At 45.6% G+C, this 16,401-nt stretch overlaps 1 long non-coding RNA gene across 2 annotated transcripts in view; it reads right to left on the minus strand.

Annotated features, from left to right (window-relative positions):
* LOC144691843 (uncharacterized) overlaps positions 1 to 16,401 on the minus strand; it is a 386,040-nt gene that overhangs the window by 137,257 nt on the left and 232,382 nt on the right. For both annotated transcript variants that reach the window (XR_013579224.1, XR_013579225.1), the window contains one exon: positions 3,059 to 3,146. This is a non-coding gene — a long non-coding RNA (uncharacterized LOC144691843). The remainder of the gene's footprint in view (positions 1 to 3,058; positions 3,147 to 16,401) is intronic.

A 16,401-nucleotide genomic window follows, 5' to 3' on the forward strand; every position in this document is an offset into this window, starting at 1 on the left:
AGCTGTAATAGATATTTAGGTCTTTATTTTATTTAATTTCAACAAGTCCCCTGAGGTCTGCCCATGGTGGATACTGGATGAGTTGGCATGGGGAGTGTAAGGGCAAATATGGTGGTGGTTGGGGGGAGTGTAGGTTGGTATTAAGTGGTGGGGGGTGTAGGTTGGTATTAAGTTGGCATGGGCTATAAGAGGTCATGGAGGTGGCTGGGGCATGGGTTGGCATTAAGTTGGCATGGGGGCTATAAGGGGCCATGGTGGGTGGTTGGGGGCATGAGTTGGCATGTGAGGCATAGGGAGTGGGTGGGCGATGAGGGGATGTGAGGGTTATAGGGCCAATATTTAACAAAACAACTGAGACAAAGTCCCAGAAAACCAAGACAAGCCTTTTTTACAGCCTGCCTCGGCACTCTGATTTGTATCTGGGGGTAGCGGGCCCGACTACATCACATACCCACACCTGCACCCCACTGAACAAAAATTGGGTCTGATGGAGCACTTCTTGCTGAGGAGGGTGTAGCAAGCTGGGAAAATTTCCAACGCGCACTATTTGCCTCGGAAGCAAAAATCCAGACCTATATGCTTCACTTAATCATCTCTGATTCTACTAAACTCCAGGGAATATAGGCCTGGTCTGCTCAAACTCACCTCATAGGACAATCCCCCTCATAACAGGAACCAGTCTAATGAACCTGGCTTGCACTTCCTCTGGGGTAAGTATATTCTTCCTTGGGTAAGGAAACCAAAATTGCACACAGTACTTTAGTGTGGCCTTACTATTGTATTGCTCTTATTAAATGCACCTCTAATTTCCTGATTTATACTCTGCCCTATACTATAGTGGCCTATAAGCAAATATCACCAACACTGCACCCTGCCATTTCCTAGCTCCATCCAAACCAATCCTACTTGATTTTCTGAGCTAAGACCATTTCTCCCTATTGTCTTTATGGCCGCCTTTATTATCAGGGTTACCCTTCCTCCTTTTCCCTTTTGAATATCTCTTCTAAAAATCAAGTATCCTGGAATATTTAGTTTCCAACCTTGATCACTTTGCAACCACTTCTATTTTATGTGCAGACTCCCATTGTATAGAATTCTAATGAATCAATCCTTTTTCCCATTCACTCCAATTGTACACAATTCCAATGATCCGCTCTAACTGTATACAATTCCAACTCCATCATATACACTTTTAATGGATTAAACCCCTTCCCATTCACTCCCATTCCATACAATTCCAAAGGATCAACTCCTTTCCCATTTATTCCCATTGTATACAATTCCAATGGATCAAACCCCATTTCTATTCAATTCCATTCTATAAAGTTCTAATGGACCAACTCCCTTCCCATTCACTCCACTGTATAAAATCCAAACTGATAAAACCTCCTTCCCATTCACTCACTCTTTCTGCCATGCCAGTAGTCCGAACACACTTCACAATCACACCAATTGTATAAAATTCTAGTAAATCTAGCCATTTTCCATTAACTCCTATTGTATAGGATTCCAATAGGACAGTTCCGATATCATTCACAGCCACCACATAAAATTCACGCAGATTAAATCACTTCACATTCACTGTTGTTGTATAGTATTCCAATGGACCAAATCCCTTTCCATTCACTGCCAGAACAATAGCCCCAATTCAAGTATTACTTTCCGTCATGGCTTGTGAGTCTGGACGGGTTGAATTTTAATAAGAGCTCTCTTACAAATCAGAATTTAGAGGTAGTTATTAGAAACTGAGGCTCATGAGTTACTTGGTTGGAGTACAGGCTGGGAGGAAAGCTAAGTATAATAATCCTTTTCAGCAGAGTTTGAAAAACAATTCTAATTGGTGCATTATCAGGTTATTAGACTACACCCAATCATTATTTACCTGATTGAACTTGTTTCCAAATGAAAGTTAATCCACTGCGTGCTTCATTTGCGGCTTTTGTTCTTGACATGGGCAGGCTACACCGGAATATAAAACTAGCATGGAGCACAATTTGCAGACACTTACCTATCTTATACTAGGGACAGCAGAGGAACCAATGTTAATTTTTCCATGCCAACATTTTTCAATCATTTGAACCTGTCTTTCATTCGCAATCATTCTCCTCCCTATGGAGAATCCTCTGGATTGTTCTCCCTGGCTACTCTTAAACTGAAATTGCCCCTTGATATGCATCCAACCCCCTCCCCACTATGTTGAAATCAAGGCTGATTGCACTGTATCCTGCTCTGACTCATTCTGGGCAGCACTTCAAAGTGAGAGACTCCTTCCCTCTCTCTGTCTTTCCATCATCTCGAAATCACAAAAAAATTTGGAACTCGAGCTTGACATCACCTCACCACAACTTCCTCTCTTGCCTCATCTTCTCTCCTGGTGTTCTCTTGGTGACCTCTTCAACTATTTGCCTTGGCCCTTCATCAATGTTTCTTAATATCGCATGAAAAGTGTCAAGATGCAACACATATGTTATCTTTCCCCTCCTCATTTTGTAAGATATTCCCACAGCTCCTTCATTCCTCTTGTGCTTTGCATTGGGCTTTGATGAGGAAAAGTGCACATTTAACCATATACGTGTCCTCTGTGCGCATTCCTGTCAACCCAACCACTCAAAAGTGCACTTTAGGTGGCTGAGGCAGAATCCTTTTTATGTCCTTCTCTCAGGAGATTTGCCTGGGCTTACTGCTTCCTCCGGATGAGATCATGAACTTTGTGTGTGGTAGGGTTGGCTGCCAAGTCTGACTCAGCAGGGGGGTGGAGGAGGGGCATGGAATAGGGTTGGGGTAGGGCAGAAGGTGAGGTCACAGCCTGAGTTCTAATGTTTAATTTTCCAGTGATGAAAATTCATTGAAAAACCTTAATGAAGCCACAACATTTAAGCAAAAGCAAGTTAAAAACAAAATCAAGCCTTTTATTCCAGAAATTTCCAAAGAGATTCCTCAAAAATCGGCCAGATAGCAGCCTCAACCTCTTGTAACTTTTCTCTTTCTTTGTGTTCATTTATTCCTTGCAAAGTGACTTAGGTCATTCAGTGCCTGTGGAATGGAATGGGAGACATACCTTCTATCTTGTGGTCATGGCCCCTCGAGTACAATCTTTCGTTTCCCTCTTGCCTTCACACACATCTTCTCAGAAAGCCCTTCAATTCCTGTAAGCAAAAGTATTTCTTTGAAGACCTGAAAGACAATCGCCCCCCACCCGAGGGTCAACGATTTGGTGAGTGGGAGCATAGTGCCTCCGCTGGGATGGTTTGTTACTTTGACTGCCAATGGCAAGCAGGCACACGGCCAAAGGTGGAAACTTAAGCAGCCACCTGCCAAAGACATTGTCATCCTGCTCCTTTCTGCTCTGTGGAAAGGTGGAAGGACTGTCTATTTGCACCAACCCCACCCCCCACCTTTCTAAGGAGGTGGGGAAGGCACATTGAAGATATTCGAAAATGTCTCTGGGGACATAAACAAATCTATAACCTCAATCTGAGAATGCTGGGTCACCAATAACCTCTGGATCACCAGCTAAACCGCTTCCATGGATTGGAGCCTAGGAGGCAGGGAGCCTTAGTTTTGAGAGTTATTGCTCTCTCCCTTCTCCTCTCACTAATAATCCCACCACCCCCCACCCTCCACCCTGTCCTCCCGCCACCACTATAGCACCAGCCTCCTAAGGAAGACAGGCAGAAGCCTTGACCCTTAAGGGAATGTGGGCTCCCCTATATATGGCCTGTCCAATTCTGCTCTACCTGGTGCAATCTCACCAGAGTCAGGGTGGGAGGATCCACGAGTTTACGACCCCATCATTAGAACAAATTATTTAAGAAAAAACAGTGCAGATCATCCATGATCTAACTGACTGGCGGAGCAGGTTCGAGGGGCTGAATGGCCTCCTCCATTTCTTATATTTGTAAAAACTAAAGGATAAGTTACTGATTAAATTAGATACCTGTTATGTTGCTTTAGTTCAGTGGATTTTCATGAGTCATTTGGTGTTGCCATTTTGCGATGGTGCTTCAAAGCCAATAGTCTTGCCATTAAATAAAAATGGATTGCTATTCTGTCTAATCATGCCCACTGTCCCTTTGGGACTGAGTAAGTCCAATTCCGTTTTATTACGTGGGATTTCAGAGATGTTTTTCACGCAATTGTTTTGGGAATTACATTCTGCAACTCTATCCACCGTTCCATCAATACTCAAAACCTTTGACCATGGTGACTATTTCTTTGCTGATGGTATGACCTTTAACTCAAGAGCTGACAGTCGAATGCACTCTTTAAAGGTTCTTGAGAGGCTTTGATTAAGTAGATATGGAGAAACTGTTTCCGTTGGCAGCAGGTGTTGGTAACCAGAGGACACAGATTTGAAATAATTGGCAAAAGAGCCAGTGGGGGGGATTAAGAGATTTTTTTTAATGCCGTGGGTTGTTTATGGTCTGGAATGCGCTGCCTAAAAGGGTGGGGAAAGCGGATTCGGTGGTAACTTTTGAAAGGAAAGTGGGGAGAGCGCTGCTTGGAAAGAGGGAAAAAAAAATTTGCAGAGCTAGGGGGAAGAGGAGGGTGAGTGGGACGAACTGGATAATTCTTTTAAAGAGCTGGCGCAGGCATGATGGGCTGAATGGCCTCCTTCTGCGCTGTCGGACTCATCAAGTACGAGACCATAATATAAAAAAAGGAAGGACTGCTCTCCTCACAGGGAGGGCTGTGTGCCACAGAATCCTGTTTCTGAAAACAATATAAGATTAGGGTCCCAGTCGAGGGTCATGTAAGGATAAGGTTGCTGGCTGAGTTCCTGGAAGCACAAGGGCTTCTTGTCAAGTGCTCTCCACACGGGCCAAAAAGCAAAATATCATCTTGATGAATCTTTCTCCAAAGCATGCTGCATTGATAATCTTCACTCCTGAATTTTTTTTTTTTGATCCTGGGTTATTATTGCTGTCCACCTGGAATTTCCTGTTGGCAAGCAGGAGGAAAAAAAAACCTCCACCAGCAATATCTCGCTAATTAAAGTGACAAATCAAACAAGGAAAAATTATTCCTTATAAAGCCTTGGCTCAGTGGCTAGCATGGTCGCCTCTGAGTCATCAGGTCATTGGTTCAAGCTTCACTTCAGAGACGTGAGCACATAATCTAGGTTGACACTCCCTGTGTGATACTGAGGGAGCGCTGCACTGTCAGAGGTGCCAGTCTTTGTTAAACTGAGGCCCCGCCTGTCCTTTCAGGTTGGATTTAAAATATCCCACGGCACTATTTTGAAGGAGAGCGGGGGGAGTTATCCTCAGTGTGCTGGCCAATATTTATCCTTCGACTTAACATCTAAAACAGATCATTTGGTCATTATCACATTGCTGTTAATGGGAGCTTACTGTGCACAAATTGGTTTCCCCATTTCCTACATTAAAACAGTAACTAGACTTCAAAAAGAACTTTATTGCCTGTAAAGTCCTTTAGGATGTCCTGAGGGTCTGAAAGGCATGATATCAATGTGTTCTTTCTTTATTGCTCACTTACCTAACCCTTATTCACTCCTAACGCTGGAGCTGCCTTGCACAATGAACTTTCTTGGCTAGAAAATCAGAGTCCCACTGCAGGAAATTGCAAGTGTACTGGGAACTATGAACTGCAGCGACTGAGGGAATTGTTCCTGTCACTCAGTGCAAATCAGTTGCTTATCTTACAAAACACAAAAGCCAGATGTAAAGGTATGGCAACATTCTGACCTTATCATACAGCGGGCCCCATTCATGGCTGTTTGTGGCAGTTTTTTGAACAGGGGATGTGGAAGGGGTGGCAACCTTACAATGACAAACGATTGTAAAATCTGTTTCCCTCGATACGCAGTTGGTAAGTAATTGCATGGTATGGAACTGAGGAATACAACTCAGGGAGATTCCAAGTTACCTCCAGACTCAGCTACAGTATTGCAATGCATTCCCAGCAGGTTTCCCACCTTGCATCCCCCGTAAACTTGAGCTCATCCAAAACTGTTGCCCATATCCTAACTTGCACCTATTCCTGTTCAACCATCACTCCCTGCGCTCACTGACTTACATTGACTCCTAGTTCCACAACACCCTGATTTTTAAAATTCTCATCCAATTTTTCAAAAAAAGCTCCATCGCCTTGTCCCTATCTCCATAATCTCACCCAGATCTCTGCACTCCTCCAATTCTGGCCTTCTGAGCATCCCTGATTTTCACCGCTCCACTCTTAGTGACCGTGCCTTTAGGTGTCTAGGCTCTAAGCTCTGGAATTCTCTCCATAAACCAGGCTGGTAGGGACAATGCAATTAGGGGGTAATCAAGAACAAAAGAACATAATATTAAAAACTAGAGCTAGGGCAATCCTGGAACAAAGTCAGGCAACACTTTATCACACAAAAGGGAGTGGAAATCTGGAACACTCTCCCCTAAAGATGCATCTCCCATCTTCTTTTCAAAGCTCCTTAAAACCTGTCTCTTTGACCAAGATTTGGTCATGCTATGTCTCCATGGCTCAGTGGCAAATTCTGCATTCTAATGGGGAGACGGTGGCAAAGACATGGGTTCAAATCCCACCATGGTAGCTGGTGGAATTTGAATTCAATTAATAAAATCTGGAATATAAAGCTAGTCTCAGCAATGGTGACCACAAAACTATCATCGATTGTTGCAAAAACAATCTGGTTCACTAATGTCCTTTGTGGGGAAGGAAATCTGCTGTCCTTACTCAGTCTGGCTTACATGTGACTCCAGACCCACAGCAACATGGTTGACTCTTAACTTAACTGCCCCTCTGAAATGGCCTAGCTAGCCACTTGTTTCAAGGGCAATTAGGGATGGGCAACAAATGCTGGCCTTACCAATGACACCCACATCCCATGAAAGAATAAAGAAATAAAAAAAGATAACTCTACTGTGAAGAGACTTGGGGCATTTTACTATGTTAAAGGCACTTTATAAATGCAAGTTGCTGCTGTTCACCATAGAGGTGTCAGCTGTGGCTCAGTTCATAGCACCCTCGCCTTTGAATCAGAGGGCTGTGGGTTCATGTCCCACTCCTGGAAACCAAGAACTGTGATTGTACTCGAAAGAGTTGCAATCTGTGACTGTTGATAACTCGAAAGAGTATCAAGCCAGTGCTGTGTTAGCTGTTCTTCAGATCAGGCTGGGGGGGAACGCTACAATTAGGGGGTAATCAAGAACAAAAGAACATAATATTAAAACTAGAGCTAGGGCAATCCTGGAACAAAGTCAGGCAACACCTTATCAGCCAAAAGGGAGTGGAAATCTGGAACACTCTCCCCTAAAGAGCTGTGGTTGCTAGGGGGGAATCAAAGCTTTAAAGACTGAGATATTTTTGTTAAGGTAAGGTTTTCAAAAGATATGGAGCTTAAGCGGGTAAATGGATTTGAGGTAGGGATACTTGGTCTAATTGGCTTGTGGGGCAGGTTTGAGGGGGCGAATGAGATACTTGTATACGTAATGTTCCGACAATTGGTTTCAGTCTCCTTGTCCTGAGGAGTGGGGAATATTATCCAGGCTTTTTGCTCCAAATCCTTAGATTCATTCTGGAACATTCTCATGTCTAAAAATCAGCTCGTGCTGGACCATAGAATTGAATAGTCAATACAGATTTTCTAGAGTCACCAGGGTCATGTGCCGATAGAACTGAAGCCAAGGACGCTTTGAAAAGGAGAGAGTTAAAGACTAGAAATTGTGCAATACATCATTCCAAGTGATGGGTTAACTTTAAAAAGCCTTTGCTTACACCAAAAAGACCAGACCGTAAAGATCTGATTCTCAATAACTTGTCTACTCTGGGCCTATTAAATATTACACAAACAGTACCGTGTACAGTTCAGCGTGCCATGTTGTAAAGGGGATAACTGGAGACGATGCATAAAAAAAAATGTATAAGAATGATGCCAGAACTGAGGGATTATATTGATCCGTAAATATTGAATATGCCAGGAAAAGGCGAGGCTGAGAGCTGACCTGAAAGAAGTCTTCAAGATTATGAAAGGATTTGATAGGGTAATTACAGAGAAGAAAGTCAAAAACCAAGGCCATAAATATAAGATAGTCACCAATAAATTCACCAAGGCTCCTTCAACAGTACCTTCCAAACTTCTGACCTCTACCATCTAGAAGGACAAGGGCAGCAGATGCATGGCAACATCACCAGCTGCAAGTTCCCCTCCAAATCACACGCCATCCTGAGTTGGAAATATATCGGCGTTCCTTCACTGTCGCTGGGTCAAAATCCCGGAACTCCCTCCCTAACAGCACGGTGGGTGTACCTACACTACATGGACTGCAGCCGCTCAAGAAGCTGGCTCACCATCTTCTCAAGGGCAATTAGGGATGGGCAACAAAAATGCTGGCCTAGCCAGCGATGCCCACATCCCACGAAAGAAAAAATAATTTTAAAAATCAATATGAAATTCAAGAGAAACTTCCAAACCCAGAAAGTGGTGAGAATGTGGAACTCGCTACCACAGGGAGTGGTTGAGGCAAATAGCAGAAATATATTTAAGGTGAAACTAAATAAGGATATGAGGGAGAAGGGAATAGGGGATGTGCTAATTGGTGAAGAGGGGGTGGGAGAAGGCTCATGCACCATTGGGACTGAATGGCCCGGTTCCCTGCTGTACACTCGATGTAATTCTATTTTGGCCCCAGGATCCCAGCGTATGTAGACATAGCTCAGTGCCAAAGGACTTGCGGTGTTCCAGTGAAGCTGAACACAAGCTTGAGGAACAGCACCTCATCTTTCGGCTGGGCACTTGACAGCTTTCTGGACTCAACGTCAGGGTGACCAACTCTTGTGAGCAAGTTGAGGGCTACCTCGGCTAGGCGTCCATTACAGCAGTTTTGGGGGGGGGGGGTGTGGGGGGGGGGGCGCGGTGTGCTGTGGTGGGGGCAGGGGTGCAGGCACAGAGGTTTCAGCCAGGGCTGTGAGAGCGGACAAACAGGAAAGAGCGGATACAGTTCATGTGCGAAATTTAAAGGACCGCATTACGGGAAAATAGTGTCCCAAGCAGTATTCGACACAGGACATGGGGCAGTGGCCTCATATAAGGGACAATGCCATAAAATAAAGGACAGTTGGTCAGCCTGTTGAACACTGAGTTCAACAATTTTAGATCGTAACTTCTGCCCACATTTTTATTTCATATAATTTTGCTGGTTCAGTTTTTTACGTGTTTCTTTCTCAATTCCTTGCATTTGGACATCTGCCATTCACATCTCCTCTAGACACATCTTTACTTGTTCCATTCTCACTCCCTTTCTTCTTGCGCCATGAAATCTTTTGTCATTTAATCTCTCCTTCCCTCCACCCGATTTCAGATCTGCCCTTTTGTTCTTCTCCCCTCCCCCCTCTCACTTGGTCAAAGCCTATTGCTTTTCTAATATTTCTCAGTTCTAATGAAAAGTCACGGACGCGAAACGTTAACTCTGTTTCTCTCTCCGCAGATGGTGCCAGACCTGCTGAGTATTTCCAGCATTTTCTGTGTTTAATAACCAGAATGCCTGAGCACATGGTCAAGGCTACAGAATGGAGTTAGCAACCCCCGCCTACCACTCTCATGCCAACTGTGCCAGCATTAACGAGCAAGCTTAATCAATCCACTGACCCTACCGTGCACAGACTCACAGGCCAAGCTATGAATCCACACCAGCGATAAAGACCCATTTCAATACCTTGTGTTCCAACATTGCTGCTTCAACTTGAATAGGAAGGGTGAAATACAAGAGGTGGCTCCTTTCACAACAAGGAGACACTGAGATCAGACAGTGTAATGTCTACCATCTACAGGAAGCACAGCAGCAACTTATACAGTGTCCTTCAACAGCACCTTCCAGACCCATAGCCTCCAACACCCCGAAGGGCAGCAGTGCATGGGAACACCACCCACTTGCAAGTTTCCCTCCAAGGTAACATAGTTGTCATGTTACAGAACTAGTAAGCCAGAGGCCCGGACGAATGATCTAGAGGCATGGGTTCAAATCCCACCGTGCCAAGTGAGGAATTTAAATTCAGTTAACTGAATAAATCTAGAATAAATGAAACTACTGGATTGTCATAAATCAGGCCTCATTATCACCTTTAGGGAAGGGGAATCTGCTGTCCTTACCTGGTCTGGCCTACATGTGACTCCAGACCCACAGCAATGTGATTGACTCTTAAATGCCCTCTGAAATGGCCTATTAAGTTCCACTCAGTTGGCCCAAGGGCAATTAGGAATGGGCCTTTCCAGTGACTACCACATCCTGTGAAAGAATTAACATAAGTTGTCATGAAGTCCTAGTTATTGTTCACTATCCCAGCTGGGCTGCTTTCTCACAAACCATTCTGCCTTTCCCATGTATTGGCCATTCTTTCATCGTCCCTGGGTCACCCTCCCTAACAGTGTTAGGCCGATCCCAAGCACAATGGTGAAGTATAAACTAGACACCAATAATTCTTTTGATAATAGGTTTATTTATAGAATTCAATATTACTTATGGCTCCTTCCTACCTACCAACCCAGTGTCCCAGCAGTCTTTCTTTATACATACTCTAGGTACTTAATTAAACAATGCCTGTCACCTGTGTATCTTAACAATATGGTTAACATACCATTAACAAACAGCACTTTGGAAGCATATTTTCTATTTGGACTGCAGCAGCTCAAGAAGGTGGCTCACCACCACCTTCTCAAGGGGCAACTAGAGATGGCCAATAAATGCTGGCCTTGTCGGTATTAACTAGATTCTGAGAACGAATATTAAAAAAAAGCATGCAGGCTCAATCCCCAGTCTCCACCGAGTGAGTTGATCTCAGTCGAGGAAGTCATTATTTTATTGTATATCAAAACAGCCTGTGGGAGATGGTAGCATAGTGGTAATATTGCTGGGCTAGTAATCCAGAGACCCAAACTAATGCTCTGGGGATTTGGGTTCGAATCCCACTATGGCAGAATTTAAATTCGGTTAATAAATCTGGAATATAAACCTAGTCTCAGTAATGGTGACAAATGACATCAATCATTGGTTGTTGTGAAAACCAATCTGTCTGTTAGAGAAATGGAATCTGCTGTCCTCAACTGGTTTGGCCTACATGTGATTCCAGATCCACAGCAATGTGGTTGACTCTTAACTGCCCTCTGAAATGGCCTAGCAAACCACTCAGTTCAAGGGTAATTAGGGATAGGCAACAAATGCTGGCCTTGCCAGTGATGCCCACATCCCATGAAATAATTAAGAAAGGGTTAAATGTCCTATTTCTTATAAAGCAGTTATTGGTGTTGCAATTGGCTTTGACAGCCTGGGTTATGAGAAGGATGAAAAACAAGCAGCCGGTATTCCTAAATGCCAATCCGTGACCCTGGCTTGGAGGTGTCACTACTGATACTTTAAAGGATGGAATCTGCTTCTCTCTCCTGCCATTTACTCTCTATTCTCACACGTGAAGACTGGATGCTTTACTGGGGAAGCAGAGAAAACAGATTTGCATTTATGTAGCAGTTTTCATAACCTCAGTCAAAGCACATCACAGTTAATGCCACGCTCTTGAAGTATAGTCACTATCATATTTATTTATTCATTCATGGGATGTGGGCATTGCTGGCTGGGCCAGCATTTATTGCCCATTCCTAATTACCCATGAGAAGGTGGTGGTGAGCTGCCTTCTTGAACCGCTGCAGTCCATGTGGTTTAGGTACACCCACAGTGCTGTTAGGGAAGGAGTTCAAGGATTTTGACTCAGCGACAGTGATAAATTTCCAAGTCAGGGTGGTGAGTGACTTGGAGTGGTGTTCCCATGCATCTGATGCCCTTGTCCTTCTAGATGGTAGTGATCTCAGTTTGGGCTGCACTGTCAAAGGAACCTTGGTGAATTGCTGCAGTGCATCTTGTAGATGGTACATACACTGCTGCTACTGTGCGTCGGTGGTGGAGGGAGTGAATGTTGAAGGTGGCGGATGGGGTTACAATCAAGCGGGCTGCTTTGCCCTGGATGGTGTCAAGTTTCTTGAATGTTGTGGGAGCTGCACTCATCCAGGCAAGTGGGGAGTATTCCATCACACTCCTGACTTGTGCCTTGCAGATCGTGGACAGGCTTTGGGGAGGCAGGAGGTGAGTTACTCGCTGCAGAATTCCCAGCATCTAACCTGCTCTTGTAGCCACAGTATTTATATGGCTAGTCCAGCTCAGGTTCTGGTCAATGGTAACCCCCAGGATGTTGATAGTGGGGGATAATGTAGGAAAGGCAGTAGCCGATTTGTGAACAGCAAGCTCCCACAAACAGCAATGTGATAACAACCAGATAATCTGCTATAATGTGCAGGTTGAGGGATGAATCTTGGCCCAGAACATTGGGGAGAACTTTGCTGCTTTCCTTTGACATAGCACCTTGGGATTTTTTTGTACATCCGCCTGGCTGAGGCATCAGTTTAACATCTCGTCCTAAAAGATAGCATCTCTGACAGCGCAGCACTCCCTCAATACTGCACTGGGAGTGTCATCCTGTTTCTGGAGGGGGCTTTGAACCCTGACTCAGCGGGGAAGGGGCTGTTGAATGAGTCACAGCTGACACAAAGGCAGAGGTGGGGGGGGGGGGGGGGGGGGGGGGGGGTGGGGTGGGGGGGGGGGGTGGGGTGGGGGTGGGGGGGGTGAAAATTGCAGCGTAAGGATGAGTAACAAGAAGAGACAAGTCGAGACGTGTAGGGCTTGATTTTAACTTTTTGCAAATGGATGGGTTTTGAATGGGTTAAAATTGAGCCGGTGAGCTGCGGACTGAAGTTCCTAATCTAAACTGTACTTTATTTAAAAAACGGAATAAAACGTTGTTATTTTAAAAAGTGGAGGGTTTGCGGTGCTCCCAATTGAAGTCTCTGTAAAACACTTTCCCCACCCTGTACCTCTTGACGTGGTGGATCATTGCCAACTGAAGCGAATAATCTCGAGTGTAAGGCAAAGGTTTCAAGTTTTTTACAGCGTGCTGTCTCTGTGGAAGTTGACTTTGGAAAAGTGCCACATTTGGTTGTTGGGGCCTCATTGCTGATTCTCAGTACCCTGGAGTGCTGACTGCAAATGTGGCCTGACAGACTGAACGCGCTGGAGAGCACGAGGGTGAGGCGCCAGCGTCCTCCCTAACAACTCTCTCTCTCTCTCTCCCTTTTCTCTCCGGGTCTGAATTTTTCTTTACCGACCCTCGTTTGCTCGGGGGTTCACCGAAGAGGACGGGGCGCTTTGTTGTTGGGGGGTCGGGGTGGGGGGGGGGGAGACAGGGGGGGGGGGGGTTGGCAAGGGGGAGGAAGGGGGGTGGTTGGAAGGAGAGGCGTTAATGTTCCACGTTAGGGATGCTCGTGAGTGTGACTGTGTGAGCCACGAGAGGAGGGGGAGGCAATCTGGCCGACTCTAATCCGCCCCCCCCGCTCGACCCCTCGATTGCCCCGCTTTCACCGAAACTCAGCAACAAGTCCCGAACATACGACATAGCCCTTAATTTTCCCCGCCAGGGAAAGCTCAATTAACCGCGACACACATCAAAAACAACCATTCAAGTTGGTCGAATATTCTGTGGAGAATGAGAGGGGGGGGGGGAGGGAGGGGGGGGGGGAGAAGACATGGTTGTTAGGTGGTGGTGGAGGAGGTGGGGGGGGGATTTTTTTTTCCTTAAATCGCGGAATTCAAAAGTGATTTGACAGAAAAATCAGAACAGATTGAGCTACTGATAAAAATAGCAATGCTATCAACGAGGCAGATTTAATTGGCTTTTCATTGGGAACAGACGCAATATCCGTGAACTTACCTCACTGTAGATGTCTGGAGGCCGATAGAGCAGAACCTGGGCCAGTCCTTAAAACCTATTGGTAGCCCTGGTCGGAACATGGAGGACCATTCTGGTTTCCCACCGTTTGATTCTCTCTCTCTTTAAAGTGCCGAGATCACAGATTGTGCCGGGCGATATATTAACATGTATTAAAGTGTCAATTTTCAGAGGGAGGGGAGGTGACGTGAGAGTGGAAATCATAATGAAATGGACAAGGGCTGTCAGCGACCAAACTAAAACTGAGCCTCTCCGGATCAGAACAGTCAGCAAAAATCACTCTTCCTAAAAAAAATTAAAAACAGAGTGAAGAAAAGAAAATGGACGTTCCAGAGTTGGGAGAGTAGAAGCAGAGTTTTTTTGTTCTTTTAAATGAGAGAGAGAGAGAGAGAGAGCAGGGTGCGGTCAAATCTTGGCTGTCCTCTTCCTTGCTTTCCCCCTTCCCCCCGCCCAAAAAAAATGAAGGGGGAGGGTCCTGGGCTCTGTTACTACCTAAATACTAGCAGAACCTGGGAAGGGAGCCAAGACAGTGACTTTCTCCGACCCAGCTGCCAATCTACTGCTTGCCTACAGAGAAAGGCGAAACAGCGGCAAGTATTTCATGCTGAGATCACGACTGGAGTATTAGACAACTCACTCCCCATTTCCTTCACTCCTTTTCGTCCCCTCAATATCCAGTCCTCCTCACCCCCCAGTTCCCTCACTCCTCATCCCCGTCTCCTCAGGCCCCTCACCTCTCAGTCCCCTCGCTTTTCAGTCCCCTCGCTCGCCAGCCTCCTCACTCCCTGGTACCTTTGCTCTCAGACCCCCTCACTCCTTAGTCCCCTCACTCCTCCATCCCCTCACTCCTCCATCCCCTCACTTCCCAATCCTCTCGCTTCCTCAGTCTCCTCAGTCTGCTCACTCCCTAGTCCCCTCACTCCTCAGTCCACTCACTCCTCAGTCCGCTCAATCCTCTGTCCACTCACTGAATCCTCTGTCCACTCACTCTTCAGTCCCCTTACTCCTTAGTCCCATCATCCCTCAGTGCCCTTGCTCATCAGTCCCGTCATTTCTCAAGCCCCCCCACGTTCAGCCTCTTGCTCAGCAGTCCCCTCATCCTCCAATCCCTTCACTGTACAGTCCCTTTGCTCCTCAGACCCCTCACTCCTTAGTCCTATTACTCCTCTGTCTCCTTGTTCACCAGCCCCCTCATTCCTCAGCCCCTCATTTCTAAGCCCCTCACTCCTCAGTCCCTCGCTCAGCAGTCCTTTGTTGCCAGTCCCCTCGCTCTCTCTCCCCTCATAGAGCTCACTGTCTGCTGTACATGTAAAAGTAGAGGGATAGAGTGGGTTGGTATGCAATGTTGTTTGGGGAAAACCATAGGAACATGAAAAGGAATATTGATGTGTTTTAGATGGGACATTATCATTTTAAATATTTTAATGTTCACAGTACAAAGCCTGTGTTGAAGCATCCTTTTAGACCCAGACTTCTGAAAGAATACAATACAATACAATACATTCCCTTCTCCATTTATCTCCTGAAGAGCACGTTGGATACAGTTAAGGGGAAGCTAGATAAACACATGAGGGGGAGAAAGGAATAGCAATATATATTGATGGGTTAGATGGAGAGGGGTGAGGGGGGGGCTGTCATGGTCCAGCTGGGCTGAATAGCCTGTTTCCCTGTTGTACACTATATGTAATTCCGTGTAGTGGGGGAGTGTTGACATCTACAGAACATGTCCCAACACAAATGGTGGAGATGGGAGAAAAGGAATCCAAAAAGAACCATTAACCAGCTGCTGGCTTCACACACTTTCCACAGCCTCCAGCCAACCCTACTGTGGACTCCACCCAAAGAAATGTAATCCGCATGACAATTTTCTACATAAACGCTAGCTAATCCCCTCATCCCCTCCAGAGTATTCACCCCCACCCTCACATCGCTATTAAACTCTGATAGACTTGCCACCTGTCCGCTTCCTTCAAGCTGGCTCAATTGCTGGAAGAGGATGTCTACGTTTTCTCCTCCAATAATAATAATATAAACTGAGCACTGAATGCCCCATGTGTTTTCTGCATTTCTTCGATATATATGGGCTGTCATGAGGTGGTGCTCCCCAGGGGATCTGGACTGGGACCTCTGCTTTGCACGATATACTCATGGCTTGGATGAAGGAATAGGGACCCGGGTATCCAAGACTGTCAATTACACTAAGTCAATTACACTTACTATGTTCTGTAAGTGGGAACAGTAAGTTACAAAAGGGATGTCAAAAGGTGAACTGGATGGGCAAAACTATGGCAGGTGGAATTTAACGTGGGGAAGTGTGAGGTTATCCACTCTGGATCTGAGAAAGACAAATCAGGACATTTTCTTAGTCGTGAGAGACCGGAGGAGAAAAAGGATTTAGGCGTCCGTGTGCACAAATTATTAAAAGCTGGTGGACAGGCACAAAGAGGCTAACAGAATGTTGACCTTCATCTCGAGGAGACTGGGACATCCTGAGGGAGGAAGGGATGTTTTGATTTTAGAGGTTTGATCAGAGCCCAACCGAAGTCTTGTGTTTGGCTTCTGGGCACTGGCCCTTAGGAAAGCTCCATTAGCCTCAGAGAGGGTGCAGCCCAGGTT

The sequence above is a fragment of the Cetorhinus maximus genome, chromosome 16 (assembly GCF_964194155.1).
Source record: "Cetorhinus maximus chromosome 16, sCetMax3.hap1.1, whole genome shotgun sequence".
NCBI lineage: Eukaryota > Metazoa > Chordata > Chondrichthyes > Lamniformes > Cetorhinidae > Cetorhinus > Cetorhinus maximus.